This window comes from Mustelus asterias, chromosome 18 (assembly GCF_964213995.1).
Source record: "Mustelus asterias chromosome 18, sMusAst1.hap1.1, whole genome shotgun sequence".
Taxonomy (NCBI): Eukaryota; Metazoa; Chordata; class Chondrichthyes; order Carcharhiniformes; family Triakidae; genus Mustelus; species Mustelus asterias.
In genome coordinates this window covers 89,474,047-89,486,912 of record NC_135818.1, presented here as the reverse complement: position 1 = coordinate 89,486,912, position 12,866 = coordinate 89,474,047, and positions in this window count along the sequence as shown.

The window sequence follows — 12,866 nt, the reverse complement described above, 5'->3', positions numbered from 1 at the left end:
AGAACACAATGCGCAAGATGGAAGTTATACTAACAGAAACAGACACAATACCATGCTTCTGCAGAGCTTCCAAGAAGTCCAGTCCATTCCAGGCTCCAATATTAAGGATTCCAAATGTATAAGAAGGTGGCAGAGACACACAAGTCAAAAGAGCTGATCACCAAATGAAGAAAGTTACCCAGAAATAATTTCAGATGTTGCCAGAATGCTCCGTTTTCAAAAAACTTCTACTTCCAAGTAAAGGTCAATGGTCATCTTCCTCGAACAATACCAGGTCTCATAGCAAATCAGAACTCCAATCAGACTCCGCTGCCGTCAGTGGTGGTGGAGGCAAACTCAATAGGGTCTTTTAAGAGACTCCTGGATGAGTACATGGGACTTAATAGGATGAAGGGTTATAGGTAGGCCTAAAAGGTAGGGATATGTTCGGCACAACTTGTGGGGCCGAAGGGCCTGTTTTGTGCTGTAGTTTTCTATTTTTCTATGTTTCTAAGTACTTTAGCTCCCACCAAGCATCTGATATGACAACTCAATTTTTGGTTTCTTTCTAAACCTTGATATTCATGTTGGTAAGAAGTGTATATAAGTACTGCACAAAGGGTAAATAATAAAAGGTCCGCAAGAAAGACTTCCATCGCTGACAGATCCATCGACACTCCCATCACTGACCCATAGACACTCCCATCACTGACACTGACCCACAGACACTCCCATCACTGACACTGACCCATAGACACTCCCATCACTGACACTGACCCATAGACACTCCCATCACTGACACTGACCCACAGACACTCCCATCACTGACACTGACCCATAGACACTCCCATCACTGACACTGACCCATAGACACCCCCATCACTGACACTGACCCATAGACACTCCCATCACTGACACTGACCCATAGACACTCCCATCACTGACACTGACCCATAGACACTCCCATCACTGACACTGACCCATAGACACTCCCATCACTGACACTGACCCATAGACACTCCCATCACTGACACTGACCCATAGACACCCCCATCACTGACACTGACCCATAGACACCCCCATCACTGACACTGACCCATAGACACTCCCATCACTGACACTGACCCATAGACACTCCCATCACTGACAGACACTGACCCATAGACACTCCCATCACTGAGACTGACTGACACTGACCCATAGACACTCCCATCACTGACACTGACCCATAGACACCCCCATCACTGACACTGACCCATAGACACTCCCATCACTGACACTGACCCATAGACACTCCCATCACTGACACTGACCCATAGACACTCCCATCACTGACACTGACCCATAGACACTCCCATCACTGACACTGACCCATCGACACTCCCATCACTGACACTGACCCATAGACACTCCCATCACTGACACTGACCCACAGACACTCCCATCACTGACACTGACCCATAGACACTCCCATCACTGACACTGACCCATAGACACTCCCATCACTGACACTGACCCATAGACACTCCCATCACTGACACTGACCCATAGACACTCCCATCACTGACACTGACCCATAGACACTCCCATCACTGACACTGACCCATAGACACCCCCATCACTGACACTGACCCATAGACACCCCCATCACTGACACTGACCCACAGACACTCCCATCACTGACACTGACCCACAGACACTCCCATCACTGACACTGACCCATAGACACTCCCATCACAGACACTGACCCATAGACACTCCCATCACTGACAGTGACCCATAGACACTCCCATCACTGACACTGACCCATAGTGTCAGTGATGCGGTCACCATGCGGTGTTTTTGGATTTCCAAAAGGCGTTTGATAAGGTGCCTCACAAAAGGTTGCTGAAGAAGATTGGGTCACACGGAGTTGGGGGTAGGGTGTTAGTGTGGATTGGGGATTGGCTATCGGACAGGAAGCAGAGAGTCGGAATAAATGGGTGCTTTTCTGGTTGGCAGATGGTAACTAGTGGCGTGCTGCAGGGCTCGGTACTGGGGCCTCAACTATTTACCATTTATACAGACGATCTGGAGGAGTGGACTGAGTGCAGGGTAACAAAGTTTGCAGACGACACAAAGATAAGTGGAAAAGTGAATCGTGTGGAGGGTGTAGAAGGTCTGCAGAGAGATTTGGACAGGCTGAGTGAGTGGGTGAGGATCTGGCAGATGGAGTATAACGTTGACAAATGCGAGGTTATTCACTTTGGTAGAAATAATAGCAAATTGGATTATTATCTAAATGGAAAGAAATTACAACATGCTGCTGTGCAGAGGGACCTGGGGATCCTTGTGCATGAGACGCAAAAACCCAGTCTGCAGGTACAACAGGTGATCAAGAAGGCAAATGGGATGTTGGCCTATATCGCAAGGGGGATAGAATATAAAAGCAGAGATGTCTTGCTGCATCTGTACAGGGCATTGGTGAGGCCGCAGCTGGAATACTGTGTGCAGTATTGGTCCCCTTATTTGCGGAAGGATATATTGGCCTTGGAGGGAGTGCAGAGAAGGTTCACCACGTTGATACCGGAGATGAGGGGTATAGATTATGAGGAGAGACTGAGCAGATTGGGTTTGTACTTGTTGGAATTTAGAAGGCTGAGGGGGGATCTGATAGAGACCTATAGATAATGAAGGGGCTGGATAGGGTAGAGGTGGAGAGATTCTTTCCACTTAGAAAGGAAGCTGGAACTAGAGGGCACAGCCTCAAAATAAAGGGGGGTCGGTTTAGGACAGAGTTGAGGAGGAACTTCTTCTCTCAGAGGGTGGTGAATCTCTGGAATTCTCTGCCCACTGAAGTGGTGGAGGCTACCTCGTTGAATATGTTTAAATCACGGATAGATGGATTCCTGATCGGTAAGGGAATTAGGGGTTATAGGGATCAGGCGGGTAAGTGGAACTGATCCACTTCAGATCAGCCATGATCTTATTGAATGGCGGGGCAGGCTCGAGGGGCTAGATGGCCTACTTCTGTTCCTATTTCTTATGTTCTTATAAACACTCCCATCACTGACACTGACCCACAGACACTCCCATCACTGACACTGACCCATAGACACTCCCATCACTGACACTGACCCATAGACACTCCCATCACTGACACTGACCCATAGACACTCCCATCACTGACACTGACCCATAGACACTCCCATCACTGACACTGACCCATAGACACTCCTATCACTGACACTGACCCATAGACACTCCCATCACTGACACTGACCCATAGACACTCCCATCACTGACACTGACCCATAGACACTCCCATCACTGACACTGACCCATAGACACTCCCATCACTGACACTGACCCATAGACACCCCCATCACTGACACTGACCCATAGACACCCCCATCACTGACACTGACCCATAGACACTCCCATCACTGACACTGACCCATAGACACCCCCATCACTGACACTGACCCATAGACACTCCCATCACTGACAGACACTGACCCACAGACACTCCCATCACTGACACTGACCCATAGACACTCCCATCACTGACACTGACCCATAGACACCCCCATCACTGACACTGACCCATCGACACTCCCATCACTGACACTGACCCATAGACACTCCCATCACTGACACTGACCCATAGACACTGCCATCACTGACACTGACCCATAGACACTCCCATCACTGACACTGACCCATAGACACTCCCATCACTGACACTGACCCATAGACACTCCTATCACTGACACTGACCCATAGACACTCCCATCACTGACACTGACCCATAGACACTCCCATCACTGACACTGACCCATAGACACTCCCATCACTGACACTGACCCATAGACACTCCCATCACTGACACTGACCCATAGACACCCCCATCACTGACACTGACCCATAGACACCCCCATCACTGACACTGACCCATAGACACTCCCATCACTGACACTGACCCATAGACACCCCCATCACTGACACTGACCCATAGACACTCCCATCACTGACAGACACTCCCATCACTGACACTGACCCATAGACACTCCCATCACTGACACTGACCCATAGACACCCCCATCACTGACACTGACCCATCGACACTCCCATCACTGACACTGACCCATAGACACTCCCATCACTGACACTGACCCATAGACACTCCCATCACTGACACTGACCCATAGACACCCCCATCACTGACACTGACCCATAGACACCCCCATCACTGACACTGACCCATAGACACTCCCATCACTGACACTGACCCATAGACACTCCCATCACTGACACTGACCCATAGACACTCCCATCACTGACACTGACCCATAGACACTCACATCACTGACACTGACCCATAGACACTCCCATCACCGACACTGACCCACAGACACTCCCATCACTGACACTGACCCATAGACACTCCCATCACTGACACTGACCCATAGACACTCCCATCACTGACACTGACCCATAGACACTCCCATCACTGACACTGACCCATAGACACTCCCATCACTGACACTGACCCATAGACACTCCCATCACTGACACTGACCCATAGACACTCCCATCACTGAGACACTGACCCATAGACACTCCCATCACTGACACTGACCCATAGACACTCCCATCACTGACACTGACCCATAGACACTCCCATCACTGACACTGACCCATAGACACTCCCATCACTGACACTGACCCATAGACACTCCCATCACTGAGACACTGACCCATAGACACTCCCATCACTGACACTGACCCATAGACACTCCCATCACTGACACTGACCCATAGACACTCCCATCACTGACACTGACCCATAGACACTCCCATCACTGAGACACAGAGCCATAGACATTCCCATCACTGAGACACTGACCCATAGACACCCCCATCACTGACACTGACCCATAGACACTCCCATCACTGACACTGACCCATAGACACTCCCATCACTGACACTGACCCATAGACACTCCCATCACTGACACTGACCCATAGACACTCCCATCACTGACACTGACCCATAGACACTCCCATCACTGACACTGACCCATAGACACTCCCATCACTGAGACACTGACCCATAGACACCCCCATCACTGACACTGACCCATAGACACTCCCATCACTGACACTGACCCATAGACACTCCCATCACTGACACTGACCCATAGACACTCCCATCACTGACACTGACCCATAGACACTCCCATCACTGACACTGACCCATAGACACTCCCATCACTGACACTGACCCACAGACACTCCCATCACTGACACTGACCCACAGACACCCCATCACTGACTCTGACCCACAGACACTCCCATCACTGACACTGACCCATAGACACTCCCATCACTGACACTGACCCATAGACACTCCCATCACTGACACTGACCCATAGACACTCCCATCACTGACACTGACCCATAGACACTCCCATCACTGACACTGACCCATAGACACCCCCATCACTGACACTGACCCATAGACACTCCCATCACTGACACTGACCCATAGACGCTCCCATCACTGACACTGACCCATAGACACCCCCATCACTGACACTGACCCATAGACACTCCCATCACTGACACTGACCCATAGACACTCCCATCACTGACACTGACCCATAGACACTCCCATCACTGACACTGACCCACAGACACCCCCATCACTGACACTGACCCATAGACACTCCCATCACTGACACTGACCCACAGACACTCCCATCACTGACACTGACCTATAGACACTCCCATCACTGAGACACTGACCCATAGACACTCCCATCACTGACACTGACCCATAGACACTCCCATCACTGACACTGACCCATAGACACTCCCATCACTGACACTGACCCATAGACACTCCCATCACTGACACTGACCCATAGACACTCCCATCACTGACACTGACCCATAGACACTCCCATCACTGACACTGACCCATAGACACCCCCATCACTGACACTGACCCATAGACACTCCCATCACTGACACTGACCCATAGACACCCCCATCACTGACACTGACCCATAGACACTCCCATCACTGACACTGACCCATAGACACTCCCATCACTGACACTGACCCATAGACACTCCCATCACTGACACTGACCCACAGACACTCCCATCACTGACACTGACCCATAGACACTCCCATCACTGACACTGACCCACAGACACTCCCATCACTGACACTGACCCATAGACACTCCCATCACTGACACTGACCCACAGACACTCCCATCACTGACACTGACCCACAGACAATCCCATCACTGACACTGACCCATAGACACTCCCATCACTGACACTGACCCACAGACACTCCCATCACTGACACTGACCCATAGACACTCCCATCACTGACACTGACCCATAGACACCCCCATCACTGACACTGACCCATCGACACTCCCATCACTGACACTGACCCACAGACACTCCCATCACTGACACTGACCCATAGACACCCCCATCACTGACACTGACCCACAGACACTCCCATCACTGACACTGACCCACAGACACTCCCATCACTGACACTGACCCATAGACACTCCCATCACTGACACTGACCCACAGACTCTCCCATCACTGACACTGACCCATAGACACTCCCATCACTGACACTGACCCATAGACACCCCCATCACTGACACTGACCCATAGACACTCCCATCACTGACACTGACCCATAGACACCCCCATCACTGACACTGACCCATCGACACTCCCATCACTGACACTGACCCATAGACACCCCCATCACTGACACTGACCCACAGACACTCCCATCACTGACACTGACCCATAGACACTCCCATCTCTGACACTGACCCATAGACACTCCCATCACTGACACTGACCCATAGACACTCCCATCACTGACACTGACCCATAGACACCCCCATCACTGACACTGACCCATAGACACCCCCATCACTGACACTGACCCACAGACACTCCCATCACTGACACTGACCCACAGACACTCCCATCACTGACACTGACCCATAGACACCCCCATCACTGACACTGACCCATAGACACCCCCATCACTGACACTGACCCATAGACACTCCCATAAATGACACTGACCCATAGACACCCCCATCACTGACACTGACCCATCGACACTCCCATCACTGACACTGACCCATAGACACCCCCATCACTGACACTGACCCACAGACACTCCCATCACTGACACTGACCCATAGACACTCCCATCTCTGACACTGACCCATAGACACTCCCATCACTGACACTGACCCATAGACACTCCCATCACTGACACTGACCCATAGACACCCCCATCACTGACACTGACCCATAGACACCCCCATCACTGACACTGACCCACAGACACTCCCATCACTGACACTGACCCACAGACACTCCCATCACTGACACTGACCCACAGACACTCCCATCACTGACACTGACCCATAGACACTCCCATCACTAACACTGACCCACAGACACTCCCATCACTGACACTGACCCATCGACACTCCCATCACTGACACTGACCCATAGACACTCCCATCACTGACACTGACCCATAGACACTCCCATCACTGACACTGACCCACAGACACTCCCATCACTGACACTGACCCACAGACACTCCCATCACTGACACTGACCCATAGACACTCCCATCACTGACACTGACCCATCGACACTCCCATCACTGACACTGACCCATAGACACTCCCATCACTGACACTGACCCATAGACACTCCCATCACTGACACTGACCCATAGACACTCCCATCACTGACACTGACCCATAGACACTCCCATCACTGACACTGACCCATAGACACTCCCATCACTGACACTGACCCATAGACACTCCCATCACTGACACTGACCCACAGACACTCCCATCACTGACACTGACCCATAGACACTCCCATCACTGACACTGACCCATAGACACTCCCATCACTGACACTGACCCATAGACACCCCCATCACTGACACTGACCCATAGATATTTCCAACACTGTCAGTTTCCACTGACAGCAAACGTTCGACTGATGATGAGTCAATTTTTGATATGACCAATGGCAATATTGCAGGGCTTTAAAGGGCTCCTTCTCGCAGTCTTATTTTGATAGTTACATTGTGGTAAATGTTCATCCAAGGGATTTTCCAGGAATGTTTAATTTATGAGTCCCCTTTTTAAATTTAATTTTTGACTCTCAGTACCTTTTAAGAGCATCAGGTTCTCCTTTCCTCTCCAAGATCCCTCATCTCTAGAGATAGCTCTTCCTCACATCTCCAATTTCCTGACCTATTTTGTCAAAGCTGCCCTCTCCTCTCCTGTTATACCTGCTCTCTTTGCCTCCCTGATACCTGAACTCCAGAGATACCTGCTTTCCATCCCAAGTTCTCCTGGTCTTCTCTTTGCTCCCTGTGTTTTGGCTTCCCTTTTGTTCCTCCCTCCAGGTCTCTCTTCCACTCGCTGCCTCTTCTCCATTCAAGGTCTGTGTTTGCAGCATTGTTTCTGGCACTGGGCGACCTGGGAGTGTCTCCATATCAGCTTCTGCACATCCTGAATATGCAGCAGGTAAAAGGGATTTCCTTTAGTGTTTCACAGGATGTGGGTGTCTCTGGCAATGATAGAATTTTTCATCATCCCTAATTATGCTTGAGAAGGTGGTGGTGAGCCACCTTCTCACATTACTGTCGTCAATGTGGTGTACGTACACCCCACAGTGCTCTTCAGGAGTGCCAGGATTTTGACTCAGCAATGAGGATATAGTTCCCGACCAGGATGGTGTGTAGCTTGGAGGGGAGCTTGCAGATCATGATGTTCCCCATGCATCTGTTGCCCTTGTCCTTAGGTGGTAGCGGTCATGGGTTTTGTAAGTGCTGTTGAAGGAGCCTTGGTGAGTTGCTGCAGTGCATCTTGTACAGAGTACACGCTGCTGCTACTGTGCATTTGTGGTGGAGGGAGTAAAATGTAAGTTAGCAGATGGGGTGCAGATCAATCGGCTGCTTTGTCCTGGATGGTGTCGAACTTGAGTTTTGTTGGAACTGCACTCATCCAGGCAAGTGGAGAGTATTCCATGAAACTTGTACCTTGGAAATGGTGGACAGGCTTTGGGGAGTCAGGAAGAGAGTTATTCACCGCAGAATTCAGAAGCTCTGACCTGCTTTTTTAGCTACACTATTTATATTGTGAGTCCAGTTAAGTTCCTGATCAATGGTAACCCCCAGGATGTTGATGGTCAATGATGATGCCTTAGAACATCTTGGGAAGGTATTTCGATTCTCTTTTATTGGAGATGGATATTCCCTGACACCTGCCTGGCACGAATATTCTAACTTATTAGCCCAAGCCCAAATGTTGTCCAGGTCTTGCTGCCTTTGAACATTGACTGATTCAGTATCTGAGGAGCCATGAATGATACTGAATATTGCGCAATTATCAGCGAACATCCCCACTCTGACCTTTATGATGGAGAGAAGGTCACTGAAGAAGCAGCTGAAGATGGTTGGGCCGAGGACACTATGCTGAGGAACTCCTGCAGTGATGTCCTGGCACTGAGATGATTGGCCCCCAACAACTACAATGATCTTCCTTTGTGCTCGGTATGATTCCAACCAATGGAGACTTCTTCCCCAATTCCCACTGATTTCAGTTTTGTTCCTGCTCCTTGATAACACACTTGCTCAAATGCTGGCTTGATGTCAAAGTCACACTCACATCACCTGGTACTGCATAGCCCATGTGGGTGTCTCAGTTTGAGCTCTTGTACAAGCAAAGTACACAGTGGGTAAATGTGAATGATTCCTTTCTGCCTGTTGCTGTACAGCCTGTGTGTGCCTCTAGTTGCCCCTGGGTTGAAGCAAGCTGACATTTTAGAACAGGTCAAATGAGGTTCGCCAGGAATTTCCTTCTTGGTTCTCGGATAGACGTGTAATCAGTTTTGTTGATTCTTTGTACATTGATTGGGAAGGCCGCGGGGAAACTTCTTACGTTTGTTCTCATCATAGGAAATAATGGCACTATGCAGCACGTGACTAATTATCAGAGCTGTACACTTCCCAGAAATTATCAACTAGCTTCTAAACAGTCCAGGATCCAGGATGTGTGCCTGGGTTTCTGTGGTGCATGCTGAACACAAGTCCTGAGCAGTAATCAGTTTAAACAACCTATATCAGATGGAAGACCTATGGCAGAAAGAACTTTCAACATAGTTCCTGATATCACTCAGATTCCCTTTGATTTGGGACATAATTATAACTCCATTCCTGAGCCTGATCATGCTTTCAAAAATAGCCATCAGATAGTTCAACAGAATTTGCATTTATCAGCCCAAGTCTGAATAATGTCCAGGTCTTGCTGCGCGTGGACACGAACTGCTTCAGTATCTGAGGATTTACAAATGGTACTGAACACTGTGCAATCATCAGCGAACATCCCCACTCTGACTCAGATTGGAGAGATAAAGCAGCTGGAAGATGGTTTGGTCATTCCCCTGAAGAACCTTCTGCCGCAATGTTTTGGGACTGAGATGAACGGTTTCCAATAAGTACAACCATCTTCCTTTGTGCTGGGTTTGACTCCAGCCAGTGGAGAGCACTTTCCTGATTCCCATTGACTTCAGTTTTGCTCAGGCTCCTTTACACCACATTCGGTCAAATGCTGACAGTTCTGCACACTTAGAGGTGTATCCATGGAAAGGAATAAATAGTCAGGTTTCAGTGCAGTACACAGTGCAATGAAACTGGCTGGTATGTATCATTTTATACAGTAAACAGTGAGTTTATTCATGCCTTATCTGAGGTGCAGAGGTTCATAGAGTAATTCATCTAACACATTAAGTGTAACTGTTGTTCTGTAGACAAATATGGCGATCAAATCATGCACAGCAGGACTCCACAAACAGCAGCACGGTGACTGTCGATTTAATTTGAGGGATGAATATTTTGAGTTGGAAGCAGGGTCTTATTATAACATCTCACCTGGAAAATATTATCAACAATGTCGGCTGGACTCCCTTATTGTTGGCTTAGTTTATGTGTTCACAGCCTAGTTTGGGGTTTGAATCCACAACCACTTGATTCAGAGGGGAGAGTATTAACTGAGCACAATAGCTTTGTTTTAAAAAAAGGAAATGCCTTGAATTCTGGAATTAAAAATACGGGGTTAAGTATATTAGCAATTAACACAATCTTAATCCTCGACCAATTACCTGTAGTTGGTAAAACTGACTTGGGAGCTTCTAAAAATGTAATCATTCTCAGGATTGGCCTTCATTGACAAGGCCAGCATTTATTACCCAGCCCAAGTTACCCCTGAATAACATGTGGGGAGTCACATGAACTGCTGCAGACTATGTGGCTTAAGAAGACCAGGGTGATGTTAGGGAGGGAGTTCCAGGATTTTGACTCAGCGACAGTGAGGTGATACTGTTCCAAGTCAGGAAGTGAGGCTTTGGAGGGGAACTTGAGCTACATCCTTCTAGGTGGTCGTATGGGGTTTGGGATTTGCTGCAGTGAATCCTGTGCACACATTGCAGCCATTGTGAGCCAGTGGTGAATGTTTAGACCGGTGGTTGAGATGTCTTTAAAGTTGGTTCGAGCTGGGCAATTTCTCGTACCTTCAGCCTGGCTTCACCGGATGACAGCAGCATGAGAGGGAATGGTGATGGATTTTTGTGTGGATGGGAGAGGGGATTTAAAAATGGTGCATTTCTGAGGATGATTAACTGTATTCAGTAAATGTATGTGTATAACTGAGAATAATAAGGACATAAATCTGTCCAGTTAATCAAGATTGACGACTGGTTTGCAATGAATTGAGAAACCTCGCCTCATTTTAATCTGACTGGGTGACAATATAGAACAGGGTTCCTGATTGGGTTACAGCCTGTCACTCTCAGGTATGTGCAGTTCTTTGGAATTTTGCACTCTACCTGATAATTTATTTTTAGTACATTTTTCCATTTATGAATTGACTTTTTTTAAAAAGCAGGTTTGATGAATGTGAACTAGCTGTGAATAAAATGTAACTTGGATTAATTTTCACCCTCACTTTGTTTGGTTGACTTCATTTAAAAGCTTTACATCGAGACCTTGTACCGAATTGGGAATGAAAGCAAGTCAGAGAGTGAGGGGAGATTTGAACCCAAATGGGAGTTAGGCTATGTAATTATCAAAGGATAATTAGATTCACCGAGCGAGGCTGATATTGTTGAAAATAAGACTTGCAATTATCCAGCATCTTCCGTGGATTCAGGATTTCCCAAAGTGCTTTACAGCCAATGAGGTACTTCTCAAAGTTCACTCACTGTTGTAATGTAGGAAAGTGACAGCTAATTAACACACAGCAAGATCCCACAGATAGCAGATGATAATGACCAGATGATCTGTTTTGATGATGCTGCCAGAGGGATGAATATTGTTTGAAAGAGTGGCTACATCCATTCCAAAAAACAGCATCTCCCTATGTGTGGCACATCCTCAGCACTGACCCTCTGACAGTGCGGCACATCCTCAGTACTGACCCTCTGACAGTGCGGCACTCCCTCAGTACTGACCCTCTGACAGTGCGGCACTCCCTCAGTACTGACCCTCTGACAGTGCGGCACTCCCTCAGTACTGACCCTCTGACAGTGCGGCACTCTCTCAGTACCTACCCTCTGACAGTGCGGCACTCCCTCAGCACTGACCCTCTGACAGTGCGGCTCTCCCTCAGCACTGACCCTCTGACAGTGCGGCACTCTCTCAGTACTGACACTCAGACAGTGCGGCACTCTCTCAGTACTGACACTCAGACAGTGCGGCACTCCCTCAGTACTGACCCTCTGACAGTGCGGCACTCCCTCAGTACTGAC